This window comes from Cuculus canorus, chromosome 6 (assembly GCF_017976375.1).
Source record: "Cuculus canorus isolate bCucCan1 chromosome 6, bCucCan1.pri, whole genome shotgun sequence".
Classification (NCBI taxonomy): Eukaryota; Metazoa; Chordata; class Aves; order Cuculiformes; family Cuculidae; genus Cuculus; species Cuculus canorus.
The window spans coordinates 12,976,918-12,989,547 of NC_071406.1; positions in this window are offsets into that span (position 1 = coordinate 12,976,918).

Here is a 12,630-nt window from a genome sequence, read left to right on the forward strand (position 1 = left end):
GACGTGGAATCGCAGAAACATAGAATGGTTTGGGTTGGAAGAGACCTTCAAGCCCATCCAGTTCCAACCCCCTGCCATGGGCAGGGACACCTCCCACTAGACCAGGCTGTTCAGTGTCCCATCCAACGCGGCCTTGAATGCTTCCATGAAGGGAGCATCCACAACTTCTCTGGGCAACCTGTGACAGTGCCTCACCACCCTCACCATGAATATTTTCTTCCTAATTACTAACCTAAATCTTCCCCCATCCAATTTATAGCAACTGTAGCTAGTGCTTTCCCTGTTTCAAGTGGTTGTTCTCACACAGTATGGACATGGAGTTTGTTCACTGTTTCACATGTAAGGTAGGTGAGGGCTATAGGAGGTGACTCACACAGTGAGTCCATGCCAGAGTGAGATCAACAGTCCTCAGCAGCTGAGTACTGGGGCTTCACCTTCTGTTGGCCCACATTATTTATCTTTGTGCCAGGAGCAATCCAGCCTTCTCCTTAGCACTGTGTAAGGCTGTCCAGGTGATGCATGCAGGAGATGTAAGTGCCAGGAGATAGCAAAGGGAGAGACGCAGTGTAACATCGAGTCAAGCAAAGTTGTTCCCCCTCTAGCCATGCAAGCAGTCAAGCTGGGACAGCACATAAAGGAAACGTGGCTTTCTAAGTCTGCATGGTAGTGTGCTCAAGTCTAGGGTAGCAACCCAGGGACAGTCAGGCTCTGACGCTGCTGTCCTCTGCTGTCACAGGCAACTACATCATCATGCTGTCATTCATAATTGAAAATATTTTTCCTTGGAGCACTCGTCCCTCAGATTCCTGAGCAGACATTGTGCAAAATGGCCCTGAAGAAAAGGGAAAAAGCAAATCACTCGGGTACAGTCAGGGTTTCCAATGAAGTAGAGCCTCTCTCCATCCCAATCCATCCCTCTGCTTCCCACTAGTTCTTTTATATTGATGCGTTTTTGTTTGAAAGAGTAGTATTGGTAAATGAACGCTAGAATAGCCATGCATTCCTTTATTTTAGAAAAAGTCTTCTGGCTGTACTTTGCCCTTCCATATCGCTTTCTGTGCCCACACTGCAGTTGTCCGTAAGCTGACCTCCTGTTTCATCTTACAAATGGAAGATTTTGCACATGTATAGGTGCCCACCTTCTACTCACAATGATCCAGAACTTTCTCAGCAAGCAGGGAACAGTATTTTGAAGGTGGACAGGTGAGATGTGCTGCTTCACTGGGAACAGTATCCTTGCAAGAGACAGATGTTCCTACCTTTCTGCTGAGAGAGAACTTTCTGTACCCCAGGATGAATTCCCAAGGATGGGCTACCCAAGAATAACTTTGGAGAAGCTGAGATTTTCATTCAGATCTGATTCCACCTGGAAACATAGATCTAGTTGCTCTTGGGGTGTCCCAACTTGCCTTCATGGTGGGTTTCCATTTTGAACTTTCACAGGCAATGGTCACACAGGATGGAGCTAGAACTAACACAGCTTGACATCCCTGTGAAAGGTGATGCTCAGCAAAATCAGGAGGAGCCTCCTCTGAGCAGAATTAAACGATACTGAGATGCTGTGAGGCTCTAAAAGAAAAGTAAAAAAATAATTCATGAAATGACAGTGTTCTGTTAGAGAAAGCAGGATGGAGTGTGCAGTAGAGTGTGTGATACAGTACAACCCTACATGCAGTAATGATTTTTTTTAAGAAGCCTACAGGGCAAAAATCAGAACAGTGCCTTCAATGCCTGCCTTTTAAAAGTTGAAGAAAACCTGCAGGTTACAATATATTTCAGACTCATATTCCTAATGAAAATGAGGCTTATGCGATCAGTCTGTCTGCATCTATTCAGCTGTCAGGCTAGCCCTCTACTTTCTCTCTCTCAGCATTTAGGAACGGGAAAAAAATCTCAAGTTTCACGAGAACTACAGGAGAGAAATAATTGTTGCCAGCCTCAGGGAAAGGCAGGAGGGAGCTCGTGCATGGTGCAGTTCCTTTGGCAGCAGTCTGCCAGCTGATCTGCACATGCATACAACCCTGGACTTAGCACACTTCTTGCTGCCTGTGTCTCCTTAGAGAGGAGCATCACAGGACACACAAAGCAAGGCAGGGGTGCTGAGATGGCAGGGCAGATTAGAGGGATGAAGAACACAGAAGGCAGTATTGCGAGATTTCTGAGGCAAAGGCCTCTCTGTTGTAACACTGAAAAGAACGAATTCACACCAAATGTGTGACACACAAATATTGATTTCTACTAAAGCTAAATGAAATATTACATATCATACTTCAGCTAACTTAGAGCTACTTGATCAATTTTTATCTCCTTTTCCTCCTCAAAATGGAGTGTGATTGTATTTTGGGTAGCAGACAGGGAACTATCTGGACTCTCCAATAGAACTTTGTTTATAGTTGTAACAGATTCAGCTGAACTGGAACAATTGATGCTTTACCAATGTGCTGGAGATCCTACCCTGTCATCAGCTTCTGTTAGGAGACTGCAAAATGAGAGAAGGGCAAACAACTGGAGTCTTGACTGCAGAACTGCTCAACTAGGGAGGGAGAGCACTCTGCACGGGGGCTGAGCCTTTTCTGAGTGCACACGGATAGTAGTGTGAGGACTGGAACGCCACAGCAGGTGAATTAGAGCTGTTTTGTCTCCACCGTGGGTGGTACTTAGCCAGCTAGGGCTCTCAGGAGATTAGCTACTGCCTGGGGGGTGAGAACCAAGGTAATTTCTAAAGCCGGTTTGTAATCACCAGCGTTCAGTTTACACAGAGCTGGCTCCTTTTAAGCTCTAATATACCCACCTTTCTCTTGACATCTGTGCAGCCTGTTCCACTTCTTACGTTCAACCTACGCAGATTCCTTCATGCATACCTGCAGTTACGTGTTGCTCTGGGACCTGATGGTGGGAAAGAACAAATAAGCAAATTTAGTATTTTTGTAGGGCACTTGCAAAAAGCTGTTCTTGGGACAAAAAGGGCAAGCAGTTCTTTTTACTCTGCTAAAAAGAAGAGTAGCATTACCTCAAGAAGTTGTGAGTGAAAAAGAGACATTTCTTCCACAAAGATTCTTCTGTGTGAACTGTTTTGATGGCTTGGACTACACACGTGTTGGAAACTGCCATGTTACACTATGTTACAGATATCAGCTGCTTTCTGCAGCAAAAAGGATGAGGATAACTGAAGATGTATGCGTTGAAATGGTGGTTCCCTACAACCAACACAAAAGCAACAGTCATAAACCTGCGGAAGATGACAGTCAAGCATATGCATCAAACACGGCATTGCTTTCAGATTAAGGGAGGGGATTGTGCTACTATACTCTGCTTGGTGTGGTCCCACCTTGAGTACGATGTGCATTTTTAGGCGCCACAATATGAAAAGGATATGAAGCTACTGGAGACTGTCCATAGGAGCGCCACGAAATTAGTGAAGGGTTTAGAGGGGAAGCTATATGAGAGTGACTGAAGTCACTTGGTCTGATCAGCCTGGGGAAAAGGAGACTTAGGGCAGGCCTCATCACAATCAACAGCTTCCTCACCAGCGAAGGAGGAGGAGCAGGCACTGATCTCTCTGGCAACCAATGATAAGACCCAAGGGAACGGCAGGAAGATGTGCCGGGGAGGTTTAGGCTGGATATCAGGTAAAGATTCTTCATTCAATGGGTGGTGGAGCACTGGAACAGGCTCCCCTGGGAAGCAGTCATGGCATTAAGCCTGACAATATTCAAGAAACATTTGAACTACGCTCTCAGACACATGGTGTGAATGTTGAGGTTGTCCTGTGCAAGGACAGGAGCTGGACTCAATCATTCTTGTGGGTCCCCTTCAACTCAGGACATTCTATGATTGTATGGCAAACACCCTTTGCACAGGTATTTTGTTGCCCATTTTCACTTCAGTCATGGAATGGGAGAGCTCATTCCATTCAGGAGAATGTTGCTTTTAAATAATAGAATCATAGAATACTTTGGGTTGGAAGGAACCTTTACAGGTCATCTAGTCCATTCCACCCTGCAGTGAACTTGGACACCTTCAACTGGATCAGGTCAGTGAGCCCTATCCAACCTGACCTTGAATGTTTCCAGGATCAGGCATCTACCACCTTTCTGGGCGATCTGTTCCAGTGTTTTACCACCCTCAGCAGAAAAAAATTCTTCTTAATATCTAGTCTAAACTTTTCTTCTTTTAGTTTAAAACCATTAGTCCTTGTCCTATCTCAACAGGCTTTGCTAAAAGTCTGTCTCCAGCTTTCGCATAGGCTCCCTTTAAATACTAGAAGTCTGTTACAAGATCTCCCTGGAGCCTTCTTTGATCCAGGCTGAACAACCTCAACTCTCAGCCTTTCTACACAGGGGAGGTACTCCAGCCCTCTGATCATCTTTGTGGCCTTCTCTGGACCTGCTCCAACAGATCCATGTCCTTCCTGTGCTGAGGGCTCCAGAACTGGATGCAGGACTCCAGGTGAGGTCTCACCAGCACGGAGCAGTGGGGCAGCATCTCCTCCCTTGCCCTGCTGGCCATGCTTCTTGTGATACAGCACAAGATACGGTTGGCCTTCAGGGCTATATGTGCACGTCTCTACCTGATGTCCAGCTTTTCATCCACCAAATGCAGCTTTGTAACTAGGACTGCATAAAACACCGTTTCCCTCACAGTGAATGATGCAAATGGTGCGGGTGTATCTGTGTTTGTATCTGTGTCTGTCTGTGTGTGCACCTCTGTGTCTGCGTCTCTGTGTGTGACAGTGTTTGTGTGTGTGAGCACGTCCCTGTGTGTCTGTCTGCATACGTCTGTGTGTCTCTGCCTGAGTCTCTGCCTGTGTCTGTGTTTGTGTGTGTCCGTGTGTTTGAGCGTGTCTTTGGGTTTGTGCTTTTGCGTCTGTCTGTGTGTGTCTCTGTCTGTCCCTCTGCACGTCTGTCTGTGAGTGACTGTCTCTGCCTGTCTTGTGTATGTCTGCCTCTATGTGTGTGTCTGTGTCTCTGCCTGTCCCTGCGTCTGTGTTTATGTCTGTGGGTGTGTCTCTTTTCTGTGTCTCTGTCTTCATGCCCTCACAGGCATCTCCACGCTTCTGCCCACACCGCACCGCGTATCAACCCTTCCTCTGGGGACACCTAACCCGGGCCGCCCACGGGGGCCCCTTCATCCCCGACCCATCGCGCTCTGCCAATCACATGCGACCCCCACGCGGTGCGCGTGCGCGCGAAGGGGGCGGGGGGGCGGCACCTTCCCCGCGCGCAAGCGTACTGAGCGCGCTGACCTCACAGAGTCCATAGAGATCCTCTCTATCCTCCCCTCTCGTACTCTATGATGGGGGCGGCTCGCGCGCCGGAGAGTCTCGGCGCGTGCGCGCTGCCTCCCATTCTTCGCGGTCGCTGAGAAGCGGGGCGGGCGCAGCAGCCGCCATGCACCGCGACCGGTGCTGCTGCCGCCGCCGATACCGCCGGCACTGAGCCGCACCCCCCCCTTAGCCCCCCCCACAGCTCCCCTGCAGGTAACGGGGAAGGGGACGTGCGTGCGTGGTAGCAGCGGGGAGCGGCGGTGGCACCGAATTGGGGGGGGGGGGGGGAGGGGGTGTGATGTTCCCGTCCCCTCGTGCTCCTCGGAGCGAAATTCGGTGAACGAGGCCTCTGTTCTGCACGATGGGGGTTCAACAGTCGTGAACGGCGGGCAGAGCTCGAGGCTGCCGCGTTTGCGAAGCCGCCGAGGGGTCTGTGTGGGTTCGGCTCCTCTTTAGGCACCTTTTGTGTGCCTGAAGTCTCCGCTTCGCTTTATTCCCGTCGAAATTGATGCTGGGAGCTGGGTGAGGAGGGGAAGTTGGTGCAAAGAGGTGGATTCATCCTTTAGGCGAATCCTACGGGAAGAGGGATGCTGGGTCTGAGCCCGTCGAAGGTAGGTGTTTGTCATTGTGTTCACACAGGCCCCTGTGGGCTGTGCTGAAGGTGTTTGAGATGTGGATGACCTCATACATCCCCGAGGAAAGGAAAAGCTGCCCCTTTCCCCACCCCGCTGCACGGCTTCTCTGGAAGGGTGGGAGCTGAGGTAGGGCTGGTTGTGTGGGAGCCTGGAGCGGAGCCTCCCCAGAGGTGAGAGTGGTTCAGACCAGCAGGTCTCTCTGTCCTTTGCAGACGTATTTTGCAAGTCAGCGTTTAGTAAAGGAGACGAGGGTTAAGAGAAGAAGCATGTGTGGAGCCCATGTTGGAGGGCAGGGATGTGGTCTCCACCCCAGGGCTTGTGCCAACATCTCTGACAAATACCCTGGAGTCCATTTTGCTGCTCAGTAGAGCAGCCCATTTCTCTGTATGTTGAGCAGTTACATTTCCATTGCATCTCCTCTTGATGCCACCTGAATGCTGTTGTAAACAAACCAAAGTATCTCTTGATACCTGTGACATAAATCCACCGTTTAGGTCAGTAGCTCCCAAATTTGGTCGTGCAAAAGCATTAGAGGTGCAAGTGTTGGCTTCTGTGTGGGATTCTGAACTGGATTTAAAAGAGGTTTGCAACTAGAGGGGGCGCTACAGCTGGGTGTATTTGAGAACTTTCCAAACTTCCAAAGTGATGAGCTTTTGCTAGAGCAAAGCACTGTGCTGGGTGCAGGATGGAACCGCAGTGCTGTCATATTCAGGTCTTCCTCGTTGTGGTAGGATAGCTCACTGTGTGGAGCAAACCTTTGTGCTGCAGTCCTGGGCTTGGCAAAGTCCATCTTCTGCTTGTTTTCTCTGTTGAACCCTATCAGTGGGACTGAAGCCTGAAAGTTAGGAGAAGGACAGAGTGTTGACTGACTGTGTCACCATAGGTGATCGTCTCTCTGTTTCATACTCATGCTTGTTTCATCTTTTCATTTTTGAAAAAATTGCCGCCAACGTAAATGGAATTTCTTTTCACACTGATGCCTGTGACATTGCTGTAAAGTCCTTGGAATTGATTAGACAGCTTCAGAAGTTTATTTCAAGAAGAAAAATCCCATGAAGTTAAACACTTAGGCTTTGCTTCACCTGGCTGGTTATGTACAGGGCCAAAGGTGAGCCAGCAGCGTGCTTGTGAGAGGGAAGCGTTTCTCTAGTGTGTACGTTCCCTAGAGGGACAATTGCAGAGAGTGCCTACAATTGAGTGAGCTAGTCCTCCAGTCATCTTTGAAGTTCTGTAGGGACCTTAAATTGGAGCTGCAACTTCAGTGTTATGAAAACCAGGTATTTAAAGAGCCAAAATGAAACTGAAATGGTTTATCTTTTCTCACATAAGTTAGTCAGTCCTTCCCTATCCATCTGGCAATTTGGTCAAGGCTGGTGGTTGTTAGAGGATGAGAGCTGACAGCAAGTCTGGCTGCTTCTGTACTGATTTACAATATGAGGAGCTGGATCTTGCCTTCAGCAACCTGTGTATGAGGGACAGGTCATGCTGCATTATAAGAAGCGTGAAAGAGGCTGGACGTGAAAAGTTCAGATGGAAAAAGTAGTGACCTCTCTCTGTTGCTTGCATCTTCCCATTTCGGTGTATAGGCAAATTGTTGTGAGAGCATTGCGGCTTTGAAGCTTGTGGGCTGCCATTATGGGTACCCTTCTGGCCTCAGATGACTTTGGATCAGGCTGATGTGTCACTCTCAGTCTTTCATTATCTCAGGCCCTGCTGAGATGAGATCTGGGAGTCTTGTTGGTGCACCTCTGGATCGGGCTTGCTGCTGCTAGTGCCTGCTCAGCTGGCAGTTGTAAGTGAAACTTCCTCCTGGGTTCTGACAGTGCACCTTCCAACAGCACCAGCCAGTGTGTTAATAAAAATACTGGCAAGTGTATGAAGGTCTGTCAGTTCAGTGAATAAAGTAGACTGATTTTGTCTGTTAGTTTCTTCAGACTGTGACTTCAGTAAATGGTAAGCAGTCTGACTGTGAGGAAAGGGGTTTGCCTCGTTCCTTGGTGAAGGGTTGATATTTGTGGCAATCTCGTGCAGAACAGCCTCAGCTTTGTTTAATGGTTTGCACTTCATGTTGCTCTTTGTTTAGTTTCTTCATTTTCATAAGCCTTTCCAATGTTGAAGTTTGCATTGCGTGTTTCTTTAGTGCTCACTTAACACGCTGCTCCAATGGACAATATCCAAAATGCTATCAGTCCTCAAAGCTACCTGAAAGCCTGATGTGGGCTAGTTAAGGGCTTTGCACAGCAGGATGCTGAAGAGCTGAACACAGGCAAGTTCCTCAGCGTTCTGTGCTGTGCTAGTGTCAGGCTCTGTCATGAACATGAGAGATCACATTCTCCTCTCATTCTCCTCTCTTCTGCAGCACAAGCGCTCTTGCACACCACCCACCCCACCTCCTCCAAAGCCCAAACAAACTGGATGGAATTGTAACCCTTCAAGTTTTAGGAGTGCAACAGTTGGATTTTGTGGTCTGAGAGGCTACAGGTGCTCTCCAAGAGATTTGATCTCAATTCATGGTTAGCGATTGAACTCATCTGGTTTCCTGCTCTGATGCTTAATCAAATTTCTGCATGTTTGGCTGTGCAAGGAGAGAAATGTCCATGGTGTATCTAGAAAGAATATGCTAAGAAGAAGCAGCAAAATTAGTTGTTAGAAAAGAGTCATCATCATTAGTTTGTTGGAAGTGAGTGGGCAGATTTAAAAATCTGTAATTTGTTTCCCCTGCCAGCAAAATAATGGGCTGAACAGCCTAACCAGGGTGGTCCCTTGTGCAGTGTTTCTGTGTTTCAGGTTTAAGCTGGAGCCCTTCCCTTACGCTTTGCTTGTAGGTGCTTTAGGTTTCAAGTTATTTCAGAAAGCCTAATTGAACCAACAGTGATTTGTTGAGGCAAAGATCTGATCAAAATGGAGTTGGATCAAAACCTGTGTTTCAAAGTGATGGTGAGCAGAAGGGAGGAATGGCAGGTTTGCCTCTGCATGTTACATTATAGGTGGTTTCATAGCCCAGCAGTCTCTTAACGGCCACTAGAGTTCAGCCCAATTCATGGTATTGTCAAACAAAACCCTTTTCTGGGCCTCCTTGTCCTGTGCTCCCTCTGCCCATTGTTTTAGAAATCTCCAGTGTGGTGGTGGCTCTCTGCAATCCCTTGCTGCCTGTGTTGGGGGATTTCTTATGCCATCCGCTTATGTGCAGTTGCAAATGCCAGGCTGAATAGAATCTGCTTATGCCTGAGCATGGAGGGTAACCCTGCTTCCCCTCCTTGGAGCTGAACTGATCCAAGGTGCTGGATTCTGCTGGCCGCTGTCAGCAGTTGAAATCCAGTTGCTACTGAGAGTTTTCCTGTCCTTGACCAGCAGTTTCCATGAGGACTGGTAGCCTTGAAGAACAGGGGCAAGCAAAGAGAAGCTTGTATTTAGAGATGGACTTTTTTTGGTCTGTCTTCAGGCTTTCCAGATAAATAAACTTTTTCTGAAACTGTTGACTTTAGACTGCTCCACAGCCAATTTGTTACAGGCTCCTGTGCGAGTTCCAGTCTTCAGATTTGGGTATCTGGTTGGTTTTCCTATCAGCAAAGTCTTGGTGTGGCCTGTTGTCACAAGTGTGCGTGTAGGTCATTGTCTTAGCTTTGGTAGTGCTTTTATCTGCAGCTGTAGTGTCTAGTTACCTGCCTGAGATGTTTCTGTGAGTGAACATATTTGAGGTGTGGACTGCATGGAGTGTTTTTTTGTTTTTGCCTAACGTGAGTTAGGAGAAAATGTGAGCTGCAGAGGGAAGAAATCTTAATGAAAAGTGCTGAGTTGGACACTGAGTCCCTTGAGGACTCATGTCCCTGGTATGATCTTGTGTATTATTTTTTTTTCATTCCAATCTATTATTTTGACTAGTGCTTTTCTCTCAAGTACTTCTTCTAGGATAGTTCTGGCTTGGACTTGTACAGTAAAGCTTAACCACTTTCTTTGTGCCAGTAGCCAGTTACGCATCAGTGGGGATAACAAAGTCCTGGAGGATTTGTTGGGTATGGAATTTATATCAAACCCACTGATCTCTTTAAAACTAGATTATCCGGGTCCTGTATCAGCATGTGGTGGGCTGACCTTGGCTGGATGCCCGGTCTCCACCAAAGCTGCTCTATCACTCCCCTCCTCAGCTGGACAGGGGAGAGAAAATACGATTTCTCATGGGTCCAGATAAGAACAGGGAGATCATTCACTGGTTACTGTCACGAACAAAACAGACTTGTCTTGGGGAAATTAATTTATTACCAATTAAATCAGGGTAGAGTAATGAGAAATAAACCCAGTTCGTAAAACATCTTCTCCTACGTCTTCCTTCTTCCTGGGCTCAACTTCACTCCTGAATTCTCTCCTCTTCCCCCTCAGTGGTGCATGGGGGTGGGGAGTGGGTGTTGCAGTCAGCTCATCACACACTGTCTCTGATGCTCCTTCCTTCTCAGGGGAAGGACTCCCCCCATGCTTCATGCACCACTATGAGGTCCCTCCAGTGGGGGACAGTCTGCCATGAACTGCTCCAACATGAGTCCTTCCCACAGGCTGCAGTTCTTCACAAACTGCTCCATGATGGGTTCCCTCCATGGATTGCAGTCCTTCAGGAACAGACTGCTCCAGTGTGAGTGCCTCACAGGGTCACAGGTTCTGCCAGCAAACCTGCTCCAGTGTGTGCTTCTTAGGGGGTCACTGCCTCCTTCAGACATCCGCTTAGTCTGGCATGGGTTCCTCCATGGGCTGCAGGTTGGTATTTGCTCCACCATGGACCTTCATGGGCTGCAGGGGAATCACTGTGTTGATGCCTGGAGCACCTCTTCCCCCACCTCCTCCACTGGTCTTGGTGTCTGCAGAGTTGTTGATCTTGCATATTCTCACTCCTCTCTCTGGCTGCAATTGCCATTGTGCAGGCTTTCCCCCCCCCGCTTCTGTATTATGTTATCCAAGAGGTGCTACTGCCATCACTGATGTGCTTGTCCATGGCCAGCAATGGGTTTGTCTTGGAGCCAGCTGTGATTTGCTCTGTTGGAAATGGGCAAAACTCATGCAGCTCCTTAAAGAAGCCACCCCTGTAGCCCTCCTGCTACAAATACCTTGCCATGCAAAGCCAGCACAGGTGGTGTGGTTTTTTTCCTTTCCCTAAGGTCTTATCTTGCCCTTGGTTCCCATTGCCATTGGAGATTTGCTTTGCAGTGGCTCTGGGGAAAGCACTGACTTTCTGTCCTATTACTGCCAGTGAAATAGGAAGTTCTTGGTATTCTCCCACCTTTTTCTTCAACTCATGTACCTTAAGAGATGTTTTCCATCATCTGAACCGGCTAAATTGGTCATGTTAGCCTAAGGGATTTACACAAATGGAGATTACAGGATTCAGATGTGTGCTGTGAAACCACTCATCCTGCTTGCTGTCTGGCAAGTAATGGGCCACCCTGCTTTAGTTCTTGGTAGTGTTCTGCTTCCAAACCTTGCTAAACATTTTACCCATGTGAAGCTTCATGCGAGTCCCTTTTTCCTTTTCTTCCCATGTTTTTCTAGGTGATCCACTGTTGCTGCTGGGTTGTGAAGGAGAGGGTTAGGATGTGACTTTGCAAAGTCTTGTCCTGCACTCATAGTTGAGGTAGGAAGGAGGCTGGACGCCATCTCCATTCTTCTAAGATGCATCACCAGAGCCCCTCGGTGGACCTTGGGTACCCATTGGCTTTGATACAGAGCAGAGCTGGAAGTCGGAAAGAGCCAGTGCTGGCTGGTTTGTTGTCCAGGGTCCCGCAGGTGGAGTCTACAGGCTCTAAGGTAGGGTGAGATCTGTAGACTGAAGGAGAGAAAGGATACTTTTGTACACACCAACCCGCAGGTTGGGTACTATTCACAGAGTAAATTGTTATGAGGACATTTCTACTCCCATGGTCCAGTAGGTCCCGAATAAAGTGCTTGTAGTGTGATACCTTGGAACCCTGCACTGCAATCTCTATGAGCAGCTCCTAACATCATGGGATTTTGATTTGCATCTTGGTGCTCAAACTGTTAAAAAGGAAGGAGACCTTGGAAGCTCTTTCTAGGTTTGTCCTTGGTCTCTGACAAAGTTAAAACCAAACTAATTTCAGAGAGCAGTTTTATTGGGAAAACAAAGGATGTTAAAGCTTATCTAATTTTCTACCCTATTCTTGAAGGATTACTCCCACTCTGCAAAGTGGTTCCATTAGTGTAGGGTGTTGAGGTCACATTGAGGTGACCTACAAGTTGTCTTGATTTGCTACAGCTTCATTACTGTGGAGATTTCTGGAAGATTGATGCCTCACTAAGATCTGTGGCTCTGTTTGAGGTGTTCAATTACCAGGGCAGCATTGCAAACCTTTAGTGGAGGCATAAGAATTCCTGTTATCTGAAGCTTATCTCTGATCTTACCCAGGGCAGGGTAATGCAACTTTCACAGCTAGCATGCCCCAGAAGGATTGTGTGGGGGCCAGGAGGCCTTAGCGTAAGCCCTGGAAATCTTTCAGCCATCTTCATTCTAGAAATCTGCCTTGGTTTTCCTCACGGTAGCAGATTTGTGCCCTGGTGTAGGTTGGTTTCTAGCCTCCAAGCAGGTTTAGAGAACAGCTCAGATTTAGCAGAGTCCTAGGAAGCCTTCAGTCAGATGAAGTGATTCTGAGGGAGAACTGTCCGCGACAAGAGGGAGCTTTACAAGTGCTTGCGTGGGAGGAGGAGGAAACCCTCTATTGAAAGCCTAGT